The 18,268-nt window shown below is 40.0% G+C and overlaps 1 non-coding gene across 1 annotated transcript; it reads left to right on the top strand.

Moving 5' to 3' along the window:
- Nucleotides 1–7,057: 7,057 nt before the first annotated feature.
- LOC128061066 (U6 spliceosomal RNA) lies at nucleotides 7,058–7,160 on the top strand. The gene has a single exon (XR_008200684.1). It is a non-coding gene; the product is annotated as a U6 spliceosomal RNA (small nuclear RNA).
- Nucleotides 7,161–18,268: the final 11,108 nt, after the last annotated feature.

Genomic DNA, 18,268 nt, shown 5'->3' with positions numbered 1-18,268 from the left:
TGAGCATTACGTTGATAGCATGTGAGATGAGTGCAATGGTGTGATAGTTTGAGCATTCTTTGGCATTGCCTTTCTTTGGGATTGGAATGAAAACTGACCTTTTCCAGTCCTGTGGCCACTGCTGAGTTTTCCAAACTTGCTGCCATATTGAGTGCAGCACTTTCACAGCATCATCTTTCAGGATTTGAAATAGCTCCACTGGAATTCCATCACCTCCACTAGCTTTGTTCCTAGTGATGCTTTCTAAGGCCCACTTGACTTTGGATTGCAGGATGTCTGGCTCTAGATGAGTGATCACACCATCGTGATTATCTGGGTTGTAAAGATCTTTTTTGTACAGTTCTTCTGTGTATTCTTACCACCTCTTCTTAATATCTTCTGCTTCTGTTAGGTCCATACCACTTCTGTCCTTTATTGTACTCATCCATGCATGAAATGTTCCCTTGGTATCTCTAATTTTCTTGAAGAGATCTCTAGTCTTCCCAATTCTATTGTTTTCCTCTATTTCTTTGCACTAATCACTAAGGAAGGCTTTCTTATCTCTCCTTGCTATTCTTTGGAACTGTGCATCCCAATGGCTTTATCTTTCCTTTTCGCTTCTCTTCTTTTCACAGCTATTTGTAAGGCTTCCCCAGACAGCCATTTTGCTTTTTTGCATTTCTTTTTCTTTGGGATATTTTGATCCCTGCCTCCTGTATAATGTCATGAATCTCCGTCCATAGTTCTTCAGGCACTCTATCAGATCTAATCCCTTGAATATATTTCTCACTTTCACTGTATAATCGTAAGGGATTTGATTTAGGTCATACCTGAATGTTCTAGTGGTTTTCCCTAATGTGAGTGTGAGTGAGTGTGAAGTCACTCAGTTGTGTCTGACTCTTTGTGACCCCATGACTGTAGCCCACCAGGCTCCTCTGTCCATGGAATTTTTTAGGCAAGAGTACAGGAGTGGGTTGCCATTTCCTTCTCCAGGGGATCTTCCTGACCCAGGGATTGAACCTGGGTCTCCCACATAGCAGGCAGATGCTTTACCATCTGAGCCACCATGGAAGCTAGTGGTTTTCAATTTAAGTCTGAATTTGGCAATAAGGAGTTCGTGATCTGAGCCAAAGTCAGCTCCTGGTCTTGCTTTGCTGACTGTATAGAGCTTCTCCATCTTTGGCTGAAAAGAATATAATCAATCTGATTTTGGTATTGACCATCTGGTGATGTCGTTGTGTAGAGTCTTCTCTTGTGTTGTTGGAAGAGGGTGTTTGCTATGACCAGTGCGTTCTCTTGGCAAAACGCTATTACCCTTTGCCCTGCTTCATTCTGTACTCCAAGGCCAAATTTGCCTGTTACTCCAGGTGTTTCTTGTTTCAGCCTTGTCATACTCCTTTCCCAATTTTGAACCAGTCTGGTGTTCCACATTTGGTTCTAGCTTTTACTTCTTGACCCACATCCAGGTTTCGCTGGAGACAGGGAAGGTGGTCTGGTACTCCCATATCTTTAAGAATTTTCCACAGTTTGTTGTGATCCACACAGTCAAAAGCTTTACTGAAGTCAATGAAGCAGAAGTAGATGTTTTTCTGGAATTCCCTTGCTTTCTCCATGATCCAGTGAACACTGACAATTTGATCTCTGGTTCCTCTGCCTTTTCTGAATCCAGCTTGTACATCTGGAAGTTAGTTCATGTACTGCTGAAGACTAGCTTGAAGGATTTTGAGTATAATCTTGCTAGCTTGTAAAATAAGTACATTTGTATGGTAGTTTTGAACATTCTTTGACATTGCCCTTCTTTAGGATTGGAATGAAAACTGACCTTTTCTGGTCCTGTGACCACTACTGGGTTTTCCAAATTTGCTAGCATATTGAGTGCAGCACTTCCACAGCATCAACTTTAAGGATTTGAAATAGCTCAGCTGGAATTCTATCACCTTCACTAGTTTTGCTAGTAGTAATGCTTCCTAAGGCCCACTTGACTTCACATTCCAGGATGTCTGGCTCTAGATAAGTGACCACACTATTGTGGTTATCCAGGTCATTAAGACCTTTTTTTTTGTATAGTTCTTCTGTGTATCCTTGCCACCTCTTTTAATCTCTTCTGCTTCAGTTAGGTTCTTACTGTTTCTGTCCTTTATTGTGCACATCTTTGCATGGAATATTCCCTTGATATCTCCAATTTTCTTGAAGACATCTTTAGTCTTTCCCATTTTATTGTTTTCCTCTCTTGCTTTGAATTGTTCATTTAAGAACCCCTTCTTATCTCTCCTTGCTATTTTTTGGAACTCTGCATTCAGATGGGTATATCTTTCCCTTTCTCTCTTGCCTTTCATTTCTCCTCTTTTCTTGGCTATTTGTAAAGCCTCCTCAGACAACCACTTTTCCTTCTGGCATTTCTTTTTCTTGGGGATGGTTTTGATCACCACTTCTATACACTGTTACGAACCTCCATCCACCGTTCTTCAGGCACTCTATCATCAGATCTAATCGCTTGAATCTAGTTGTCACTTCCACTGTATAATTGTAAGGAATTTGATTTAGGTCATACCTGAATGGCCTAGTGGTTTTCCCTACTTTCTTCAATTTAAGCCTGAATTTTGCAGGAAGGAGCTCATGATCTGAGCCAGAGTCAGCCCCAGTTGTTGTTTTTGTTGACTGTACAGACAGAGTTTCTCTGTCTTTGGCTGCAAAGAAGATAATAAATCTGATTTTGGTATTGACCATCTGGTAATGTCTATGTGTTTGTCTCTTGAGTTGTTGTTAAGAGTAACTATTACTGAGAAGTGGGATTATAGTACACTTTAACTTTCTGTTTTGTTTGGGTTTATAAAAATAAACATATTTTATTCAGATAATCAGTAGACGATGTAACCAATCAGGAGAAAAAAATAACCTTATGATAATCTTTGAATAAATGATTATCCACTGGTAAAATTTCTTCACTTAAAAAATATTTTTAGCAAAAAATTAATTGTACCAGAAACAGTACTAGATGCTTTCCTATACATTCTCTTAACTAAGAGAACAACAAAAAACTGATTAATTATCTGTCACATAAATTATAAGGGAAATTCCAGTATAGAATAGAATTTTGAGCTAGATCTATTGTCCAATTTTTCATATAATTAAAATATAAATGATATAAGCAACTATTAAGTATCTAAAAGACTGAACAAATATGGGACTCATTTAAAAGCACCATTTTAGGAAATATCATGCTCCTCAAAAAATACTCTTGTTAATGAATTCTAATTCAAGGATTTAAGGAATGGAAAAATACTGTCACTTTTCCAGGTAGGGGAAATAGGTTAATCAATGACTAAAAGAGAGGAAGTATGCTTAGCAGATCTGGGTATGTTCACTTTAGTTCAGTCTCTCTGTCACAATATTTAAAGAATGGATTGACTTTCATACTGATTCTCTAAAATCTTGTAGTACACTAATTATATACACTCATACCACAGACACACAAAGGCATCTACGTGTATGCACGCACGTAAAACCTGATCATTCCTATTGTTACAACAGCAGTACTTAACATGAGTTGATATAATTCCAAATTACATGGGCACTCATCTAAGCAAATTAGGAAGTGTTGCTTTTCCTGTATTTGCAAAACAAACCCAACATTTTAAAAACACAGCCTGACACTGTTTCAAGTTTTGAAATGAGGAAACAGATGACAGGCTTAAGGAAATCCCAGACTAGGTATTTATAAGTTCCAAAAATATCACAGTTGTTGTGCTTCTCTAAAATGAGCCTTTTCTAAAGGAGAATTATGACAAATTAAGTGTGAGTGCATGAGCATAGGCAGGAAACTTGATAAAGATCCAACAAATTAGGGAATAGTCCAGAAAACCTCTTGGGGGTTATGTTCTTTACAAGTAGATAAACATCTTTCTAAAAGTTCATGCTCTTTAAAGAGTTCTCCAAAACTGGCATTATAGGAAGGTGGCACCATATATGACATTTTTGTCATTCTTTTCTTGTCAAAATGAAAAATCTTCTGAAAGCTAAAGGAAATTAATTTGTAAACACTGAAAACAGGTTTTTGGTTTTTTTTTTAATTTTAAATCTTGAGTCACAGGATCAAAACTAACTTAATTCCTTGCTGCTGCTGCTGCTGCTGCTAAGTCGCTTCAGTCGTGTCCGACTCTGTGGGACCCCATAGACAGCAGACCACCAGACTCCCCCGTCCCTGGGATTCTCCAAGCAAGAACACTGGAGAGGGTTGCCGTTTCCTTCTCCAATGCATGAAAGTAAAAAGTGAATGTGAAGTTGCTCACCTGTGTCCGACTCTTAGTGACCCCATGGACTGCAGCCTACCAGGCTCCTCTGTCCATGGGATTTTCCAGGCAACTTAACTCCTTACATATTATTTAATTTGCTACAATAGAAATTTGCTTTAAGATTTTGCAGATCACAACTGCTGTAATGCCAACACAAGCATCTGTAGTTCGGTAGGGTTTAACTCTTATCATACGTCACAGAAGTGTTCTCTCTACTCCTGAAATAGTGGGTTAGATTACAGTTTTGCATCTGTCTGTGGGAATTATGTTACAAAAGGCCCAACTTTACAGAAACTTTATGTTTCTGTGCTTTCAAGTTCTTGATATAACACATTGTTAAGGCTGGCATTCAGGAAGGAGACAAATTACTGAAAATGACAAATATTAAGTAGAAAAGAGATTTGCACAGGTAATAAACAAATATTAAAAGTGTTATTTTGTTTCATCACTATAAAAATTATTTATTTATTTTATTTTTGCCTGTGATGGGTCTTCGTTGCTGCACAGGGGCTTTCTCTAGCTGCAGCTAGCAGGGGCTGTCTTTGCTGTCATGTGCAGGCTTCTCATTGCACTGAGTTCTCCTCCTGTAGAGCACAGGCTCTCGGTGCACAGGCTTCAGTAGCTGCAGTGGATTGGCTCAGTAGTTGTGGTGCATGGCCTCAGTTTCTCCATGGCACGTGTAATTTTCCCAGACCAAGGATCGAACCAGTGTACTTTGCACTGCAAGGTGGATTCTTAACAACTGGACCACCAGGGAAGCCTCATCACTATAAAAATTTTGTATGTCCTTATATTAATAGGACACACAATTCACTGTGCTGTAAAGGAAAATATCATTTTAAATAAGGAAACTTCAACCAAGAATTCTTACTGAAGATCTATACAATTCCCTTTTCCCCTTATACTACATACATTCATAATAAGGTGAAAAGTCAATATATAAAGATTTCAACCCAGTTTGGTTTTTTTTTTTTTTTTTTGGCCACGCAAAGGGTCAGACACGACTGAAGTGACTTAGCAGCAGCAGCAGCAGCTTGGCTTCTTAGTTCCCTGACCAGGGATCGAACCTGGACCAGGCAGTGAAAGTGCCAGTTCCTAGTCACTGGACTGCCAGGTCAGGAAGCAACAGTTAGAACTGGACATGGAACAACAGACTGGTTCCAAATAGGAAAAGGAGTACATCAAGGCTGTATATTGTCACCCTGCTTATTTAACTTATATGCAGAGTACATCATGAGAAACGCTGGGCTGGAAGAAACACAAGCTGGAATCAAGATTGCCGGGAGAAACATCAATAACCTCAGATATGCAGATGACACCACCCTTATGGCAGAAAGTGAAGAGGAACTAAAAAGCCTCTTGATGAAAGTGAAAGAGGAGAGTTAAAAAGTCAGCTTAAAGCTCAACATTCAGAAAATGAAGATCATGGCATCTGGTCCCATCACTTCATGGGAAATAGATGGGGAAACAGTAGAAACAGTGTCAGACTTTATTTTTTGGGCTCCAAAATCAATGCAGATGGTGACTGCAGCCATGAAATTAAAAGGCGCTTTCTGCTTGGAAGAAAAGTTATGACCAACCTAGATAGCATATTCAAAAGCAGAGACATTACTTTGCCAGCAAATGTCCGTCTAGTCAAGGCTATGGTTTTTCCAGTGGTCATCTATGGATGTGAGAGTTGGACTGTGAAGAAAGCTGAGCGCCGAAGAATTGATGCGTTTGAACTATGGTGTTGGAGAAGACTCTTGAGAGTCCCCTGGACTACAAGGAGATCCAACCAGTCCATTCTGAAGGAGATCAGCCCTGGGATATCTAAGGAATGATGCTAAAGCTGAAACTCCAGTACTTTGGCCACCTCATGCGAAGAGTTGACTCATTGGAAAAGACTCTGATGCTGGGAGGGATTAGGGGCAGGAGGAGAAGGGGACGACCAAGGATGAGATGGCTGGATGGCATCACGGACTCGATGGACATGAGTCTGAGTGAACTCCGGGAGTTGGTGATGGACCGGGAGGCCTGGCATGCTGCAATCCACGGGGTCACAAAGAGTCGGACATGACTGAGCGACAACTGAACTGAACTGACTGGACTGCCAGGAAATCCCCTCAGTCCACTTTTAACATAAACCTTGGCTCAGCTGGTAAAGAATCTGCCTGCAATGCAGGAGACCTGGGTTCGATCCCTAGGTTGGGAAGATCCCTTGAAGAAGGGAAAGGCTACCCACTCCAGTATTCTGGCCTGGGGAATTCCAAGGGCTATACAGTCCATGAGGTCGCAAAGAGTCGAACGCGACTTTCACTTTTGAAAAACTGTGGAGTCATACATTGAAGACTTGCTTCCTTTGTATGAATATACAGCTCCCAACAAATCATTAGAAAACTTGATAGAAAAAAACACAAAAGTCTTTATCCTAGAGATATATTCTTACATTTTAAAAATGATATATATGTAAGTATGTTCTCTGTACTGTTGTTTAGGATTAATGTGGAAGCTAAAGACTTATGGGTATATGTGTATACTCAAATACATAGAATATCGCTGAAAGAATACATAAGAAACAAAAATTTTCTAACTGAAATTTTTTTTGTAGTTACTGTCTATGTACCAAGAAAGCTAATAACTTAGGTTTTGGTTATATAGTTGTGTTTTGTTTTTGTCTTCACTTTTTGTACTCTCTCCAGAAAATTACCTGGATAAGTAGGAACCAGAAGAAGAGAGACTTACTATTCATTGTATAGTCCTTTTCATTTTTTGAAGCAATTGCTTAAAAGGATATGCCTTTTTGCATGCTTCAGCAGCACATGTACTAAAATTGGAATGATACAGCAAAGATTAGCATAGTCTCTGCACAAGAACAACACACCAATTCGTGAAGTGGACTATACTTAAAAAAAAAAAAAGATATGCCTTTAATTTCACAAAGAATTGACAACATTAATTTGATGATTGCAGAAGAGACCACCTGTTACAATTCCCACCTACCTGAGGATCCAGCTGAATTAAAGATGGGACGTAGCAGCAACTGATGGCTTGGAAAGAACAAGGAAAGTCTTTAAAAAACTGGTCACCCCGTGGAGTGCTCCTCTTTTATTTTACAGTAATTTTGTCTCCTCAAAACCCTTTTATTCTCTATTCCACCCCCAATAAATTCCTCCCTCTAATCTACAGTGTAAAAGAGATGTTCTCCAAATTTTAAAACTGTAAAACACATTTTAGGTCAATATTTCATGTAGAATAAATTTAATTTTGACATACATTTATTTTATAAGCTCATTTACATTTACTTTTATCAAGTCAATCAAAAGGAACAATAAAGCCGTTTTGATGAATGTGAAAAATGGAAATCAGAAGTTATGTATAATCATTCGCCTTGTCTTTGTCTTTTCCTCCAATTATTAGTTTTATTTTTTAAATTTTTGATTGGGCTAGGTCGTTCTTGCTGAGTAGTTCTTCTCCAGTTGCAGCAAGCAGAGGCTACTCTCTAGTTGCTGTTGGCGGGCTTCTCATTGCGGTGGCCTCTCTTGTTGCAGAGCATGGGCTCTAGGGCAAATGGACTTCAGTAGTCACAGAATTTGGGCTCAGTAGCTGCAACTCCTGGGCTATGGAATACAGGCTCAGTAGTGTGGCCCAAGGGCCTCGCTGCCCTGTGGTATGTGCTATCCTCCTAGATCAGGGAGCAAACCTGTGTCTCCTGCATTGGCAGGTGGATTCTTTACCACTGAGCCACCAGGGAAGCCCTCCAATTAATTTTTATACTTTGCTTTGATTACATAGAATCACAATACTCCTTATCACACAAATATATGGCTACAGAGAATAATAGGTTGTTTTTAATTTTTTTTAACAGTGTGCTTTGGAACTTTGAGTTGCTGTTTGATTAAACTCATTCAGAAATGCAAAGATTTATAATAAGTTTCTTTCTAAATTGTATCCCTGGGACTTCCCTGGTGGGGTATCCACCTACCAATGCAGGAGACATGGGTTCGATCCTTGATCGGGAAAGATTCCACATGCAGTGGAGCTCCTAAGTCTGTGTGCCACAACTGATGAGCCTGTGCTGTGAAGGCATGAGTTGCACCTATTGGAACTTGTGCTGTGCAACAAGAAAAGCCACTGCAGCAACAAAGTCCTAGTCCCCCTCACTGCACTAAAGGAAAGCCCACAGGCAGCAACAAAGCACCCATGAGCTGCAACAAAGCACCCATGAGCTGCAACAAAGAACCCATGAGCTGCAGCAAAGAACCCATGAGCTGCAACAAAGACTCAGCACAGTCCAAAAAAAAAAAAAAATACCCTTCCCTGAAAGCCATACGGTAGTTCCTGTCTTTTGACAGGAACTGTCAAAATAGCTGCCTATTCTAATTTGACTCGATATAGGGCACCTTGCTCCTTGGAAGAAAAGCTATGACCAACCTAGACAGCATATGAAAAAGCAGAGACATTACTTTGCCAGCAAAGGTCCGTCTAGTCAAAGCTATGGTTTTTCCAGTAGTCATGTATGGATGTGAGGGTTGGACCATACAAAAAGCTGAGTTCTGAAGAACTGATACTTTTGAACTGTGGTGTTGGAGAAAACTCTTGAGAGTCCCTTGGACTGCAAGGAGATCAAACCAGGCAATCCTAAAAGAAATCAGTCCTGAATATTCATTGAAAGGACTGATGCTGAAGCTGAAGCTCCAATACTTTGGCCCCTGATGCAAAGAACTGACTCATTGGTAAAGACCCTGATACTGGGAAAGATTGAAAGCAGGAGGAGAAGGGGACGACAGAGGATGAGATTGCTATATGGCATCACTGACTCAATGGACATGGGTTGGAGCAAGCTCTGGGAGTTGGTGATGGACAGGGAGGCCTGGCATGCTGCAGTCCATAGGGCTGCAAACAGTCAGCCATGACTGAGCAACTGAACTGAGGGCGCCTTCCAGTAAACTCTGTGCTTTCCTTCACCACAACCCAATGTAAGTAGATTGGCTTTGTAGCACATCAGGTGAACAGACCTGTTTGGTTCAGTAACAGAAACAGAACTCCTCTGTTGGCAGTCTTCGTATTGCAGCTCTCCACTACAAGGGCCAAGACTTTCTCAGAGCTGTACCATAAGCTAAAGTTCTTCCCATCCAGTTCTCAGTTCTTCCCTCCCACCTCTCAAAGGTGTCAGACCTTCATCACAGACTGACTTCTGTTTTCTCTCCTTTATCTTTCACAGACCTTATCCATAATAAATCTCTTGCACTTCTAATTCTCAGCTGATATCCGCTTTCCTGGGATAGGAGCTGAAATATGCATATTAAAAATACATTCACTATTTTTATAATACATTCTAATTTACTGCCATCAAATACATAATAGTCACTCATCTCTTTTTTATTTCCCTGTTTGGACCTTGAAAATTATGCCACTTATTCAGTCACAGTGATGTGTGTGTTCCTTGTTTGCCGTTAATTCATGAAAAGGATATTACCTGTAAGACCTTGTATTTTGAAGAATCGTTTCCCAAACAGTCCATTCCATTTTATCATTACTCTGTAGTTCTTTTCTTGGCAAAAGATACCTAAAACATTATACCATTTTTCATCATAAAAGTGATACAGCCAAGACATCCAGTTAGCAGAAAGCTTCTTTCCATTGAGACAACAGCCCAATTTGTTGAACAAGTGCTTACTGTAAATTCAACATGCTTATTACTATTTTTTAAAATGTTGGAGACGTTTATAAAGATGGCTTCTTTATTTGCTGGTTGTGAATTCCACATTCTAAAACTGTCAAATATTTAGGATTCAACTCAAAAGCAGAATGTGAAAAGCAGTAGTAATTAAATCAATTGAGAAAACATTTATCAGGGCTGCTTACCAAGACTCCACTTAAAATAGAAATTTCCAGCTCTTACCAGAAACTGCAAATTTTCAGACATTGAAGCATCTTGTGAGATCTGTTTGCCAGCCCATGTTCATTATAACTAAAGGAATACATCTTCCAGGAAATGGCCTCATAGATCTTAAAAGCACAAGAAAGGAGAAGTGACATCATTCTTTCAGTGGTACCCTACCAAAAACTCAGAGATAAGTTTTATATGAGGTTGTTTTTCTGACTGTTGAAAATAGGCTGGTTGCAACAGAGGTGTCAGATTGCTTCTCTGTGTCAACTTCAAGTTCAAATTTAGGAACTCATTCTGCCTGAGAACATGTTGTGCAAATTAACCATAGATTTCTAAGCTGAAAATACATTTCAACAGGTCTAAATTTTGCCTAGGTTATTCTTCTCCCCATTGCCTTTTGGTGCTTTATAAAGTTGATCGTTCCTCCCATGATTCACTAGGGGTAAAATAACATATCAGATTTGACATTTAGAAGAGAACTCTCCAAGAATGACATAGTGTTCTTGGTTTTCAATGTTTTGAATACTCTTTGCAATAGACTTTCCAATAAAATACTGAAGGGAAGCAAAATGTTGATTTCTTACTACAGTTATTTTAAGTCAAATCCCTTATGATTATACAGTGGAAGTGAGAAATAGATTTAAGGGTCTAGATCTGATAGATAGAGTGCCTGATGAACTATGGAATAAGGTTCGTGACATTGTACAGGAGACAGGGATCAAGACCATCCCCATGGAAAAGAGATGCAGAAAAACAAAATGGCTGTCTGGGGAGGCCTTACAAATAGCTGTGAAAAGAAGAGAGGCGAAAAGCAAAGGAGAAAAGGAAAGATATAAGCATCTGAATGCAGAGTTCCAAAGAATAGCAAGAAGAGATAAGAAAGCCTTCTTCAGTGATCAATGCAAAGAAATAGAGGAAAAGAACACAATGGCAAAGACTAGAGATCTCTTCAAGAAAATTAGAGATTCCAGGGGAACATTTCATGCAAAGATGGGCTCGATAAAGGACAGAAATGGTCTGGACCTAACAGAAGCAGAAGATATTAAGAAGAGGTGGCAAGAATACACGGAAGAACTGTACAAAGAAGATCTTCACGACCCAGATAATCATGATGATGTGATCACTAATCTAGAGCCAGACATCGTGGAATGTGAAGTCAAGTGGGCCTTAGAAAGCATCACTATGAACAAAGCTAGTGGAGGTGATGGAATTCCAGTTGAGCTGTTTCAAATCCTGAAAGATGATGCTGTGAAAGGGCTGCACTCAATATGCCAGCAAATTTGGAAAACTCAGCAGTGGCCACAGGACTGGAAAAGGTCAATTTTCATTCCAATTCCAAAGAAAGGCAATGCCAAAGAATGCTCCAAGTACTGCACAATTGCACTCATCTCACATGCTAGTAAAGTAATGCTCAAAATTCTCCAAGCCAGGCTTCAGCAATACGTGAACCATGAACTCCCTGATGTTCAAGCTGGTTTTAGAAAAGGCAGAGGAGCCAGAGATAAAATTGCCAACATCTACTGGATCATGGAAAAAGCAAGAGAGTTCCAGAAAAACATCTATTTCTGCTTTATTGACTATGCCAAAGCCTTTGAGTGTGTGGATCACAATCAACTGTGGAAAATTCTGAAAGAGATGGGAATACCAGACCACCTGACCTGCCTCTTGAGAAATCTGTATGCAGCTCAGGAAGCAACAGTTAGAACTGGACATGGAACAACAGACTGGTTCCAAATAGGGAAAGGAGTACGTCAAGGCTGTATATTGTCACCCTGCTTATTTAACTTTTATGCAGAGTACATTATGAGAAACGCTGAACTGGAAGAAACACAAGCTGGAATCAAGATTGCCGGGAGAAATATCAATCACCTCAGATATGCAGATGACACCACCCTTATGGCAGAAAGTGAAGAGGAGCTAAAAAGCCTCTTGATAAAAGTGAAAGAGGAGAGTGAAAAAGTTAGCTTAAAGCTCAACATTCAGAAAACGAAGATCATGGCATCTGGTCCCATCATTTCATGGGAAATAGATGGGGAAACAGTAGAAACAGTGTCAGACTTTATTTTTTTGTGCTCCAAAATCACTGCAGATGGTGACTGCAGCCATGAAATTAAAAGACGCTTACTCCTTGGAAGAAAAGTTATGATTAACTTAGATAGTATATTCAAAAGCAGAGACATTACTTTGCCAACAAAAGTCCATCTAGTCAAGGCTATGGTTTTTCCTGTAGTCATGTATGGATGTGAGAGTTGGACTGTGAAGAAGGCTGAGTGCCGAAGAACTGATGCGTTTGAACTGTGGTGTTCAAGAAGACTCTTGAGAGTCCCTTGGACTGCAAGGAGATCCAACCAGTCCATTCTGAAGGAGATCAGCCCTGGGATTTCTTTGGAAGGAATGATGCTAAAGCTGAAACTCCTGTACTTTGGCCACCTCATGCGAAGAGTTGACTCATTGGAAAAGACTCTGATGCTGGGAGGGATTAGGGGCAGGAGGAGAAGGCGACAACCGAGGATGAGACGGCTGGATGGCATCACGGACTCAATGGACGATGAGTCTGGGTGAACTCTGGGAGATGGTGATGGACAGGGAGGCCTGGTGTGCTCCGATTCATGGGGTCGCAAAGAGTCAGACACGACTGAGCGACTGAACTGAACTGAACAGTTATTTTGTTAATTTAGATAATGTGTGTAGCAAGACCTAGCAGGAATAGGAAAAACGACAGGTAAATTTTGCTGAGCAGAAAGTGTGAAGCACACAGCACGACTTGTAGAGGGAAGGAGTTACAAGAGCAAGTGGTACTCACAACAGCCGAAAAGCTTGGGAGGATGGGATGGTTATGGACACTGTATAAACTCACTGGGGAATGTAAATAGGGAAAAGTGTGTTCTTTAAAAGCTGGAGCGTTTTGATAGAGGTTGTGGCAATATCCTTTCCTAGTTTCTCAACTTGTATGGGCTTGATCCTAGGAATCACATTTGAAGACATATGTTATCATCCCAATTTGTAAATGATTTGGTGACTAAGAAGGCTACAGCATCAAATCGTACCCCAGGGGTACCTGAAAGAATTAATGCAGCTTTCTGGCCTACTTAGGGCCGTGGGGGAATTTGACTTAGTTTCCTGATTTTAACACAGAGAAGGCTGAATTCAGTCTAAATTATTTTAAGAGGTCATTTTTAGCTTTGGGTTCCTATGTCTCGTTTTGGAAATTACAATATATTTTGAAGGTTCGTAGTATGTTACTGCCAACTAAACGCTAAACAGAATTTTGCAGCAATATCTTCATTGATTTTGAACATCTGTAATTCTGATGTGAAGTCTGATGCTAGCAGATCAGTTAGTTACACTTTCTTTAGGTGTATAAAAGATACAAGTTTTCCATAAAGATGAATGAAGAAAGGCATATCTGTGCTGAAAAGTCATTCGGGTCTCCCGCATTGCAGGCAGACGCTTTAACCTCTGAGCCACCAGGGAAGCCCGAAAAGTCATTAGTACCTAGTAAATTAGCATGTTCTTCAGATCGGAAGGAACTGTAATTAAGTACCTATCATTTAATTGGATTTTCTCCAATTAGATTATGTGTTATCATTTATAAAGAAATTAAGCAGCTTGAACTCGTATAACTACTTGGTATAAACAAAATAATCAAAATAGTTTCATATGAATGAGTGCCAAGAAATCCCCAAATTAAAAACAAAGTCTGCTTCTATTCTAACATGGTCCTAAGTTTTTCATCTTTACTCATTCTTCAAAGCCAATAGTACAGGTTCTACTCCTCCATTAAATCCCCTCCAAGCACTTTAATTGCAGATTCTTCCTTCTCTGAATTCATTCTGAACATAGAGATTTTTATCTCTTAACTTAGCACTTAGTTATACTAGTGCAAGTCAGTTTAAGGTTTCAAATTCTTTGGAAACTGGAATCATTTTTCCTTGTATCTCAGTCAAAATTTTATACACACTTTTATAGCATTTAGTTTGTGTCAGAGACACTGTGCTAAGCAGTATATAGTAATATAATCCTGACAATAACCTTCTAAGGATAGATTTAATTATCCCCTTTTTAGAAATAAGGAAACTGAGGTAGGGATAATTGAATTCACAACACAGTGAGCGGGGTTTCAAACAAGGGAGTTGTCTGACACAGCACAATCTCTGAACCACAATGCTATACAAATATAAATACTAGTGCCTTGGAAACAATAAATAAATAAATGGTGCTTTGTTCTATTCTGAAAGAAAAATTGTGTTTACTCAAGCTAGAAACATTTAAAGAGTCAGCTCTTCAAATAATGAATGAGTAAAATATTCTCTAAATCAGTGTGATTATTATTGTGTATTTTTTTGTAGAGAATATACAAAACTATGTCTAAAGAAATCTTTTGAAGGACTTTCCTGGCAGTCCAGTGTTTAAGACTCCATCCTTCCAGTGCAAGGGCACAAGTTGATCACTGGTCCAGGAACTAAGATCCCACATTGCCACACAAAAAAAAAGTCTTTTGAAAATTTTTGCTTATTAATATTAGTAGAGATTGAAAGTCAGATCCCAAACTCTCTAGAGTATTATTTTGTGAGGAAGCACTACTAAGTGAGAAACTCTTACATCCAAATATTATAAAACTTAAATGCCTAAACTGATTATTTGTTTGTAGGAATGTTAGTAAAAAATTACAAAGGAGGAAATTGCAATTCCATGTATGTAACTATCTTGTGGGTACTGGTAGAGAGGGTGAAAAAGCATGACCTAGTACTGAATATTTCCAGAATCTTTTCTGCCTCACATTTTGTTCATGTTCTATTTTTACATGAACCTCAGGGAATCAGGGCTGGGAAAAATGTCTCTAAGGATACATATCAGAGTAAGTTTTTCTGAAGTCAACAAGTACTTATTGAGTCTTTTGTGAAGCCAAATGCTGTACTAGGCACTCTGGACATTGCAAAAGAAGCCTATCCCCTAATTTTGTGTGTGTGTGTGTTTTTTTAAGTTGAAACCTAATGGCTCCTCAAACTCAGCTCCCTTTCTCATCAGGTGCCTCCCATGTTGGAGAGTTTCCCTAAATGTATATATTTTTTGCTATGTTTTGTTAATATTGAATTTTGCGTCATCTTACGTAACAGTCATTAGAAGCCAGTGAAAAAAGGGGACCAGAAATGAGATCCTGTGATGACTTAAAGGATTATGACTCCAACTAGTACAGAGGGTCATTTGTAATTTAAACATATATAGTTTTTTTACTTTAAAACACTTTAGAGAACAAATTCCCCTAAATATGTTACTTTAGAAACTTGTGACCTTGCTTTCACATTATCTTTGAGTCCTCAATACTTCTTTCAAAAAAAACGCAAAAAACTAAAGGTAATCGCACAACATTGTGGTTTGAGAAACAATCTTGTTGTATGGTTTTAAAATTGCCTCTTCCTCTTTTTTTTTTTTTTTTTAACATTTATAATGTCTACTCAGTAAAACTGAAGGCAATCTAAATTATAGTTTAGCATTCACACAAAGTTCAGGGTCAATTCCTTCCCTAAAATAGTTATTAAATTCTTGTGGACTCATCTGGAGTTATAGGAAGAATTCAGGCTTTTATTTACACAGTATTTATAACATAAGCCCCTCCCAGTAGTGTACTCATTTGTTCATCTTTTCTTTTTTAAGTATTTATTTACAAAATCTCTGGTTATATTAACACAAATTAAGAAAGTCCTGATGAATCAAGTACTTACAAATTCTCAAACATCTATGAAGGAAAGGTTAGAGAAAGTAAACAAAAGCATAACAAATTGGTAGCTGAACTTTGCTATGGTAAGGCTGCTGCTGCTGCTGCTGCTAAGTCGCTTCAGTCGTGTCCGACTCTGTGTGACCCCACAGATGGCGGCCCACCAGGCTCCGCTGTCCCTGGGATTCTCCAGGCAAGAACACTGGAGTAGGTTGCCATTTCCTTCTCCAATGCATGAAAGTGAAAAGTGAAAGTGAATTTGTTCAGTCGTGTCCGACTCTTAACGACCCCATGGACTACAGCCCACCAGGCTCCTCCGTCCATGAGATTTTTCAGGCAACAGTACTGGAGTGCGGTGCCATTGCCTTCTCCGATGGTAAGGCTAACTGACTATTAAAACAGATTCTGAAGGAGATCAGCCCTGGGATTTCTTTGGAGGGACTGATGCTAAAGCTGAAACTCCAGTACTTTGGCCACCTCATGCAAAGAGTTGACTCATTGGAAAAAACTCTGATGCTGGGAGGGATTGGGGGCAGGAGGAGAAGGGGACGACCCAGGATGAGATGGCTGGATGGCATCACTGACTCTATGGACATGAGTCTGAGTGAACTCCGGGAGCTGGTGATGGACAGGGAGGCCTGGCGTGCTGCGATTCATGGGGTCGCAAAGAGTCGGACACGACTGAGCGACTGTACTGAACTGAACTGACTGATGAAGCAATATTGCAACATTATCATTCTACACTGATAGCTAATATATAAAGTTATCATTTAAAAAATCTTTTAAAACCTGCAGTCTGGATGCCACAAAGTGCCAGAAGTGTTGTTTATGACTAGCAACTCTTTAAAGTTCAGTCATTTCAACTTTCCTTCAGAGATACAGATTGACATTCCAGCCTCCCCCAGCCCAGAAAGTTTCATACAATATAAAAGTTTATGAAGTAACATCTTAAAATCCTTCTTCACTCCTCCAGTTCATAATTCCCTTCTCAAAATTAAGCACAGTTAACATGCACATCTTTACAGTTCTTTATGTATATATATACACCCACATAAACTTTAACTTTTTTCCTTCACAAAAAGTTATTTTATGTTTAAAAAATTTGCAACATAGGAAACTTGCAAGTACACTAAAACAAAGAATTTTTCACCTTGAATCATTAGAGACTAAGATGCTAATGACACCTCATTAGCAGTCCCCAATACTTGTGTGTATTTCTCTTAAACAAGGACATTCTAAATAATCACAAAACACCAACAAAACCTGAAAATTAGCACTTATACATTCAGTTCAGTTCAGTCGCTCAGTCGTGTCCGACTCTTTGCGACCCCATGAATCTCAGCACGCCAGGCCTCCCTGTCCATCACCAACTCCCAGAGTTTACTTGGACTCATGTCCATTGAGTCGGTGATACCATCCAACCATCTCATCTTCTATCATTCCCTTCATTATACAAAGTGATATATTTCCATGCTCTAATTCTTGGGCCACAACTGGGTATTGTTTTTGCTTTGGCTCCATCCCTTCATTCTTTCTGGAGTTATTTCTCCACTGATCTCCAGTAGCATATTGGGCACCTAATGATCTGGGGAGTTCCTCTTTTGGTGTCCTATCATTTTCCCTTTTCCTACTGTTCATGGGGTTCTCAAGGCAAGAATACTGAAATGGCTTGCCATTCCCTTCTCCAGTGGACCACATTCTGTCAGGCCTCTCCACCATGACCCACTCCGTCTTGGGTTGCCCCGCAGGCATGGCTTGGTTTCATTGAGTTAGACAAGGCTGTGGTCCTAGTGTGATTAGACTGACTAGTTTTCTGTGAGTATGGTTTCAGTGTGTCTGCCCTCTGATGCCCTCTTGCAACACTTACCATCTTACTTGGATTTCTGTTACCTTGGCGTGGGGTATCTCTTCACGGCCGCTCCAGCAAGGCACAGCCACTCTTCCTTACCTTGGACGAGGGGTACCTCCTTACCACCACTGTTCCTGACCTTCAACGTGGGATAGCTCCTCTAGGCCCTCCTGCACCTGCGCAGCCACCACTCCTCGGGTTGCTCCTCTCGGCCGCCGGCCCTGGCCTTGGGCGTGGGTGGCTCCTCAAGGTCACCGCCCTTGGCCTCGGGCGCGAGGTGGCTTCTCCTGGCCACCACTGGCCTCAGACGTGGGGCAGCTCCTCCTGGCCGCTGCCCTGACTTTGGACACGGGGTGTCGCAGCACAAGGAACCTGGAATGTCAGGTCCATGAATCAAGGCAAATTGGAAGTGGTCCAACAAGAGATGGCAAGGGTGAACGTCGACATTCTAGGAATCAGCGAACTAAAATGGACTGGAATGGGTGAATTTAACTCAGATGACCATTACATCTACTACTGTGGGCAGGAATCTCTCAGAAGAAGTGGAGTAGCTATCACGG

This window comes from Budorcas taxicolor, chromosome 15, assembly GCF_023091745.1.
Source record: "Budorcas taxicolor isolate Tak-1 chromosome 15, Takin1.1, whole genome shotgun sequence".
Taxonomy (NCBI): domain Eukaryota; kingdom Metazoa; phylum Chordata; class Mammalia; order Artiodactyla; family Bovidae; genus Budorcas; species Budorcas taxicolor.
The sequence above is the reverse complement of the archived record's forward strand: the minus strand, read 5'-3'. Positions and strand labels throughout refer to the sequence as shown.